Source organism: Peromyscus maniculatus, chromosome 1 (genome assembly GCF_049852395.1).
Source record: "Peromyscus maniculatus bairdii isolate BWxNUB_F1_BW_parent chromosome 1, HU_Pman_BW_mat_3.1, whole genome shotgun sequence".
Lineage (NCBI taxonomy): Eukaryota > Metazoa > Chordata > Mammalia > Rodentia > Cricetidae > Peromyscus > Peromyscus maniculatus.
Window position 1 is genome coordinate 70,122,222 of NC_134852.1, and position 10,073 is coordinate 70,132,294.

The window sequence follows — 10,073 nt, forward strand, 5'->3', positions numbered from 1 at the left end:
GAAAATAAATGTTAGTATGTAAGTATGATATTGAGCCAATAAGTAAATACACAAAAATGTGATGATAAGTAATTGAATAAATAAATAAGTAAGTATTATGGTGAGCCAATAAATAAAAAAATTGAATGAATGAATGAATGATCTGGTGGCAAAATAAATAAGTGGATAAATGAATAAATAATCCAGCAAGAAAATAAATAAGTGAGTAAGTAAGAATTCTTGCAAGCAAATAAATATATATGTTAGTAAGTAAGCATCATGCTGAGCCAATAAATAAACAAATAAATAAATAAATCTGTCAAGCAAATCAATCATTCATTCAATAAATAAATAGGTAAGTAGCTAAGTATTCCAGCAAGCAAATATATATGTTAGGCAGTAAGTATGTATTAAGCTGAGCCAATAAATAAATAAATAAAGTAGGAATAAATTAACAAATAATCTGGTGAACCAATAAATGAATGCATAATAAATAAAGAATGAATGACTGATGTTGCAACCCAATAAATAAATAGATGAATAAATGAATCGATGAATGAATTAATGATTGAATGAATGAAGCAGTGACCAAAGGAAGGAAGAAAAAAAGGAAGAAAGCAAGCAAGCAAGGAAGGAAGGAAGAAAGGAAGAAAGATGGAAAGAATAAGCAATCCACAAAGGAAATAAATCAATAAATAGATAGATAACTAGATACATAAATAAATAAATAAGTGGGCAAATAAATATGTTAGTAAGTAAGTATGATGGTGCACCAATAAGTAAGTACATAAATAATGTGGTGACCCTATCAATAAATACATAAATAAGTACTGCAGGGAAAAAATAAATGTGCTAGTAAGAATATTGTGAGCCAATAAATAAATAAATGGATTAATAAATAATCTGGCAATACAATAAAAAATAAAAATTTAGTGAGTAAGTATTTGGGTGAGCAAATAAATATGTATTAGTAAGTAGGTATTATGGTGAGCCAATAAATAGATAGCTAGTTTGATAGATATAGATAATCCTGCAATCCAATAAGTAAATAAAAAAGTATTCTGGCAAAGCTAATAAATGTTATTAAGTGTGTTCTGTGTTGAGCCAATAAATAAATATAAATGTAAATAAACAAATAAAGCAGCAAACCAATAAATAAATAAATAACCAATAAATAAATGATATGATGACTCAATGAATAAATAATCTGACAAGGCAATAAATAAGTAGTCTAGCAAGCAAATGTTACTAAGCATTACAGTGACCCAGTAAACAAATAAACAAAAAAATAATACGATGGCCCAATACATACATACATACATACATACATACATACATAAATAAGTATTCTGTCAGGCAAATAAATATGTTAGTAAGTCAGTATATCAGCGAGCCAATAAATAAATAAATAAATAAATAAATAAATAAATAAAAATGCAGTGGGCTGATAAATGAATAAATAAATCTGGCAAGGCAATGAATGAATAAATAAGTAAATAGATAAATAAATAGGTAGGTATTCCAGTAAGCAAATAAATATGTTAGTAAGTATGAGGGTGAGCCAACAAAGAAACAAACATAAATAAATAAAGCAGAAAACCAATAAATAAAATGAATGAATAAATAAGTAGATACATACATACATAGATGCATAGATACACAAATATGTAAATAAATAAATAAATAAATAAATAAATAAATAAATAAATAAATAAATGAGCAAGTGTTCCCCCGAGGAAATACATATTACTGCGAGCTGATAAATAAACAAATAAACAATGCAATGGCCCAATGAATAAATAAATAGATAAGTCAATATATAAATAAATCAATATAGCCAATCAATCAATCTTTAAACACACCAATAAATACCTAAATAAATAAGTAATGTAGCAAGCTAATAAAATAAAAAAAACCATTAAATAGAAAGATAGATAGATAGATAGATAGATAGATAGATAGATAGATAGATAGATAGACAGATATTCTAAAAGAGGCATAGCTTCACAGTATAGTATTTCTCAGCATTTTGAGGGCCTTATTACTTTAAAGTATAATGAATAAAGAAGCCAGCATGCCAATAAATAAATACATCAAGAAGCCAATGGATGGATGGATAGATGGATGGATGGATGGATAGACGGACGGACAGACAGACAGGCAGACAGATAGATGGACAACTAGATAAACATTCTAACAGAGTAGAGCCATAGAGTATCAGTATGGTATTCTCAGCACAATGAAGGTCTTTCATTATGCTAAGGTAAAATTTATAAATAAATAATCAAGCAGGCTAATAAATAAATAGATCAAGAAGCCAATAAATAATCCAACAAGTCAATAAAAAAATAAATAGATCAAGAAGACAAAATGTAAGTAGATAATAGATGATATATAGATAGATAGCTCACTAATAAATAAATAATATATAAATAAATACAACATGCTATTAAATAGACCAGGAAGCCAATAAATAAATAAGCAGATATATAGATATATAAACAGTCTAGCAATGTAGAAGCATGGCTTATCTGTATAGTATTTCTCAGGACATTGAATGTCATTGACTATTAATTGGTAAAAGAAATGGATACATTCATACATTCATACACACATACATCATATATAGATAAGCAAGCCAATAAATAAATAAATAAAATAGCAACCCAATAAAAAATAAATACATCAAGAAGCCAATCAATAAATAGATGGATAGATACATAGGTAGATAATAGATCTACAGTTATATAGTTACAAGATTAACATGTGAGAGGCATGGCTCATTACAATCTCAGCACATTGAAGATCTTTTCCTATTCTATGGCAAAACAAATGATTGCATTCATATATACATACATACATACATACATACATAAACATACAAATAGAAAAAAACCATAAATAGATAGATAAATTGGTAGATAGATAGATACATAGATAGACAGAAATAAATGAATAGATAATAGAGAAAGCCAATAAAATATATAATCCAGTGAGGCAATAAATGAATAAATAAATGAAGAATAAATCATCTGACAAGCCAGTAAATAAATAAGTATTCCAGTGAGCAAATAAATATATTTTAATAAATAAGTATTATGTCAAGCCAATAAATAAATGAGTGAATGAATGAATGAATCAATAAATAATGTGGCATGCCAATAAACACAAAAGCAAATAAATAATCCAGTGAGCCAATAAATAAATAAATGAAAGAATAAATAAAATCACAAGCAAATAAATAAGTATTTTGGAGAGCAAATGAGTATGTTAGTAAGTAAGTATTAAGGTAAGCCAATAAATTAAAAAAGAGAGAATGAATAAATAATCTGGTTATCCAAAAAAACAAATAATACAGTGAGCCACTAATGAATATATAAGTAAATAAACCATCTGGCAAGACAATAAATAAATAATCTGATGAGTCAAAAATAAATAAATGAATAAATAAATGATAGATAAATAAATAAATAAATGGGTAGGTAAGTATGTCAGTATTCTGAAAAGCAAATAAATATGTTGGTAAGTATTAACTTAAGCCAATAAATAAATAGACAAAAAATTAAATAAACAGGCAAGCCAAAGGAATAGATAAATTCGATCCTGTGGGCCAATAAATAAATAAATAGATAGATAGATACATAAATGAATAAATAGATAAATAAATAAAAAGATAAATAAATAAATAGGTAGGTAGGTAAATAAATAAATAAATAAATAAATAGGTAAGTATGTGTTCAGGCGAGCAAAGAAATAAATAAGCAGGTAAGTAACTAAATAATAATAATAAATAAATAAATAATAACTAAAAATAAATAAATAAATAGATGCATAAATGGATAAATAAATAAATAGGTATGTAGGTAAATACATAAATACATACATGCATACATAAATAAGTAAATAAATAGATAAGTATGTGTTCAGGCAAGCAAAGAAATAAATAAGCAGGTAAGTAACTAAATAAATAATCTGGCATGTTGATAATAAAAAAATAGATAATGCAGCAAGGCAATATATAAATATATCTATAAGCCAATAAACAGATATTCCAGCAAAGAATAAATAGATAAAGAGATCAAGAAGCCAATAAATAAGTACATGGTTAGATGTATAGATAGATGGATGGATGGATGGATGGATGGATGGATGGATGGATGGATGGATGGATGGATGGATAGACAGACACACACACATATACATACATACATAAGCAGTCTATCAGAACAGAGGCATGGCTCTATCCATAAAGCATTTGCTAAGCACCTATAACATCTTTCATTAATCAAGAGTAATATAAATAAAACAATGAATGAATAAATGATCAAGGACAATGAATAAATAAGTAAATGAATAACAAATACAACAAATAAACAATAAAATAAATGGATGAATAAATGGGTAAATAAATAAATAAATAGTCCGGCAAGTCAATAAATAAATAAATACATAATGCAGCAAGGCAATATATAAATAAATTAAGATGCCACTAAATGCATAAATAAATTGATATATAAACAGTCTAACAGAAGAGACATGGGTTATAAGTGTGGTATTTCTCAGCATATCCTCTAAGATAAAATAAATGAATGATTTCATACATATATATATATAAATAGATAAGCAAGTCAATCAATCAATCAATGAATAATACAGCAAGATAATACATAAATGAATAAATAATCTAGCCAATAAGAAATAAATACATATGCAAGCTTGCCAATAAATAAATAAATAACTGGCCCAGTAAGCCAATAAATAGATAAGGCAGCAAGACAATATATATAAATAAATAGATCAAGAAGCCATTACGTAGTTACATAGATTTATAAACAGTCTAACACAGAAGAAGCCTGACTTATCAATATAGTATTTCTCAACATACTGAATGTCTTTAACTAATCTAGGATAAAATACATGAATACTTCCATACACACATAAATATAGAAATAGAAAAGGCAGTTAATAAATAAGTAAGCACATAAATAAATAAATAAATGAATAAATAAATAAATAGCCAACAAGCCAACATATACATAAATAAACCCAGACAACCAATCAATCTGTAAGCACAGAAATAAATAAATAAATAAGTAATAAATAAATAATAAATAAATAAATAATGCATCTAGCCAATAAAATAAAGATCCATGAAATAAATAAAAATAAATAGATATACATATAGATTACCTCTTCTTAAACAGGAGTCATGGGTTCTCAGTATAGTATCCCTCAGCATTTGAGGCCTTTTAATAATTTAAGGTATAATGAATAAAGAAGATAGCATGCCAATAAATAAATATATTAAGTAGCCAATAGATGGATGGATGGATGGATGGATGGATGGATGGATGGATGGATGGACGGACAAACAAATATTCTAACAGAGAAGGGGCATAGATTATCAGTATATTTTCTCAGCACAATGAAGGCCTTTTATTACTATAAAATGAAATAAAGAAATGAACAAGCAGGCAAATTAAATAAATAAGACATAAAAAGACCAAAAAGCCAGTAAGTAGACTGATACAGAGAGAGAGAGAGAGAGAGAGAGAGAGACAGAGAGAGAGAGAGAGAGAGAGACAGAGATAGAGACAGACAGAGACAGACAGACAGACAGATGGATAGATGCTTGGATTATTGATATAGCATTGCCAAGCACTTAGAAGGTCTTTTATTAGTCTATGGTTATATAAATGAAAGAATTAATGAATAAATTTAATAAATACATGAAGCCATTAAATAAATAGGCCAGGAAGCCAATAAATGAATAGATAGATATATAAACAGTCGAACAAAGTAGAGGCATGGTTTATTATACTATTTCTCAGCACATTAAAGGCCATTGACTACTGTACAGAAAAATGAATACATTCATTCATACATACACACATACATACACAAGCAAGCCAATAAATAAATAAGTAATCCGGTGACCCTCTAATTAAGTAGATAAAAAATAAATAATTCATCAAGCCAATAAATAAATAAATAACCCGGTGATCCACTAAGTAGATGAATAAATAAATAATTCATCAAGCCAAAAAATAAATAATCAGGCAAGCCAATAGATAGATAGATAGATAAGATAGGTAGGTAGGTAGGTAGGTAGATATAGGTAGATAGATAATCTAGCAAGCCAAGAAATTAAAACATCAAGAAGCCAATAGATAGAAAATAGATAGGTAGACAGATGGTTGGATAGATAAACTTCTAACAAAGTAGTGGCATGATAAAGAACTGCTACATTTATTTATTCAGTAACTAATTCTATTGTAACATTTAATATGATGGGGTCTGACCAAGTTAATAAATATAGATGCCAGAAGAACAGGCTGTTGTCATACTCACCACATTCCACAATGTACATGGTTCCATAAACCTTACCCTTTCCTCCTGATTGATATCACTTACAAATCTAGAATGGTAGGTTCCATTTTTCAAGACTTGGGAGCTTCATTTTTACATTCTTATTTCCTTATCAACAGGTGCCTATGCCTTTTGTGATCCATGGATATTTCATGTTTTGCTTTCAACAAAATACAAAATGCAGAAAACAAATTATCTCAGAACATTTATGGAAAGATATTTGAGAAAATGGAAAAGTACAACCCAGCACTTTTCAGGTCTGAGTATGCAAAGTTCTCCCATCAAAAATTATTTTATTTCATTTTTAAGGTAGCATCTTGTTAATTTATGGTGGCATGGAACTTGTAATCCGCTCACCTCACCCTCTTAAATGCTGGGATTACAAGTATGTACCACTATGCCCAAATCTAATCAAAGAGTTTGTATTGAGAATAAACAATAAGCAATAAAATGCAGTGAGGCACATTGACTAGATTTCAGTTTTTAAGCTCATTTTTTAAATCATTATGATCAAACAAGGTCCTATTTCATCATAAACCTAGTCAAGGCCTCTGTAAAATATTCTTTTTTTATCAAAAGATTACATTACCTTGCATGGTTTACGTTTCTGTCTTAAATGCAGCTATTAGGATTTACAGTCTTGTTATACACTACAGGGTGATATTCAGGCTCATAAAACTTCGTGACATTCAATGATGAAATTCTTTTTTTCAGCCATCAACTAAATTGACAAAGGGACACCACATGAAACTGAAATAACATGAACACAGATATACACTATTGCAGGATTATATACTGTTCTTCTATAAAATAATAGCATGCCTTAATGTATTTTATAAAATTCATATTCTGAGATGATACATAAACATGAAGTAGAATGCAATGATGAATAAGAATCAACAACATTGGTATGTAAAATGAATAAAAAATTAATAAAGAAAAAAACATATCATCAATTTCTAAATTTTAATGATTTCACCTTTTTAAAATAACTAGATGATGGACACAGTAACAAGTAATTTCAATTTCTACACAAATAGCTTATAACTTTTATAATTCACTTTCTACCCACAGTGACCTATAAGAATCTCTAAGAAACCAGTCCCGAATATATCAGTATCCGACTTCTAACTGAAATGGAACAATTTCCATAATTACCTTCAAAATTCTCTTTTTTGAGACACAGTTTCATCTATCAAAGGCTGTCCTATAACTCACTATATAGCCTTTATCCTGAACTACTGCTAATCTCACCAGCTTCCATTCCTAATGTTAGGGTGCATCAATGCAAATGATGTTTCTGGAGAAAACGCATGGCTTCATGCAGCTAGGCACAGTGTTCTTATTTTCAAACTGTGTGCATGTATTTTTTCACTTGTTTCCATAATAAACCTCTATATGCTCTGCTAAAGAAAATAAAAATAAAGAGACAGATGTGGCACATGCCTTAAATTTCATCGCTTGAGAGGCATAGGCAAGTGGATATCTGTGTAGGCCATGGCAGTCTATAGAGATTGCCAGGACAGCCAAGAATATATAGAGAAACCTGTCTCTGGGGGGAAAAAGAAATTTAAATGATGCCAATCAAACATATTTATAGAGTCAGAGTTAATCAGTATGCATACTAACCTATCAGAAAGTTGTTGCCTAATTGTTTTAGGAAACATACACTCATTAAGACTTACAAAGAAATATGGAATGGTAGAAATGCCTGTAAATACTAGCACTTAAGAAGTTGAGGAAGGGGGCTGGAGAGATGGCTCAGAGATTAAGAGCACTGGCTGGTCTTCCAGGTTCTGAGTTCAATTCATAGCAACCATATATAAGATGGCTCATAGGCATCTGTAATGAGATCTTGTGCCCTCTTCTGGCCTGCAGGTATACAGGCAGACAGAACACTGTATACATAATTAAAAGAGGTTGAGGAAGAAGGATAAGAACTCATGGTCATCTTTGCCTAGGTTACAGGAGACCCTGTATCAAATTCCTCTGAATGGAGATTGCAGGATGCCTTCTTAGTAGAAATTTACATATGAGAAGGATATACATGCAATCTTAATGGTGATGCATATTTCTAATCTGGATAAAGTCTAAAAATGTTTATAATAGTCAATAATACATAATTTACTACTAGTAAACAGCACTCATGAAATTCCCAGAAAGCAATGGTATTGCCAGTAGCAAAACATCTTACAATCCAGGTATCTTTTTTTTTTTGTTTGTTTTGGTTTTTCGAGACAGGGTTTCTCTGTGTAGCTTTGCGCCTTTCCTGGAACTCGCTTTGGAGACCAGGCTGGCCTCGAACTCACAGAGATCCACCTGGCTCTGCCTCCCAAGTGCTGGGATTAAAGGCGTGCGCCACCACCGCCGGCTCCAGGTATCTTATAACTCACTTTTGACTTTAAAAAATGTCAGGAGGTTACCTTTAGTTGAGGAATCAGACAACACATTTTTTTTCAAATATGCTGTTATCACTCATGCCCAAATCTCAGAACCTTCTGTTTATCAGCTCCAGAACATGGGAGGTTGTTTAATTAGAAAGTCTTCTAGACATGGCAGAGAAGCTATATCCATGAAATCTCAACAACATTATTACTTAAAGAAGATCTGTGCAATAACACCAGTAGACATACCAACATGGATACTGGAAATTTCATAAGACCTCACACAGATGAAGAACTATCATTGACTACTGACAGAGGAAGAATCAGTTTTCTTCAGAGAAAAGTCACAATAGTTTACCAAACACCAAGTGATGAACCTACAGATGTATATACAAAATGGACCCTGTACATGTTTTTTTGTTTTGTATGTGTGCATGTGTGTGAGTGTGTGTGTGTGTGTGTGTGTATGTGTGTGTGTGTGTGTAATTAGAGGTCAAGAAATGGAGCATGTTTGGAGTACATGAGGAGAACTAAAAGAGGGAAGGAGGGATGGAGATGATATAAATACAATATCTCGTATTAGATTATTCTTTTTTAATTAAAAAAAAGGTAATTCACTCATTATTACTAGAAACATCTTACCACTATAAAACAGCTTTTATGTTTGGTGACTAATTCAAATTTAATTTATCTACCAAGTAATTTCTTTCCTATGACTCAAAGTCATCGTCTGCTTCTCAATGCTTGTAGTGAATCCTATATTATTGGTGATGATTGATATAAACTTAATATGAATTTAGTGTGCCATATGCTTACAGTAAGCATGAACAACCTTGTTTCCCAATGTCAACGGACTGACACTTAATTAGGATTACTAGATTAATACTTACCATAATAGATTTCATTCCCACATCAGATCTTCCACACTATACTGATTAAAAACAACTGTAAACCCTGATCAACAGAAGTAATCCCTTTTTCCAAAGCATTATCTTGTATTCCAAATATTTTAATTAATGAGCATAAAAGGCATGCCACTGCCATAATTTCTTTATGTGAATTTAATTATCTGATTATCTCCAAATACCTTTAAGTGTGACATATTAAAGTGACGAAAGTGCCATGTGAATCTTAGCAAATCAGTCTTGACTTTTCCTTATCTTTAAGATTTTGAATCAGTAAGTTAATGCATGAAGTAAATGAATCATGAAGATATCACAACAATTTATCCTAAGAAAATAGCTTAAGTAAACAGCATGTCTGTAGTTACCTCTTTCACAATAAAACCCATTAAGTTTCACTCTGACTTTAACAAAATCAATGGACAAAGGAAAACCTCAA

General features: G+C 29.9%; 1 non-coding gene across 1 annotated transcript; it reads right to left on the minus strand.

Moving 5' to 3' along the window:
- Positions 1–6,820: 6,820 nt before the first annotated feature.
- On the minus strand, positions 6,821–6,887 carry LOC121826078 (small nucleolar RNA SNORD107). Its single transcript, XR_006068402.1, has one exon. It is a non-coding gene; the product is annotated as a small nucleolar RNA SNORD107 (small nucleolar RNA).
- Between the last annotated feature and the right edge of the window lie 3,186 nt (positions 6,888–10,073).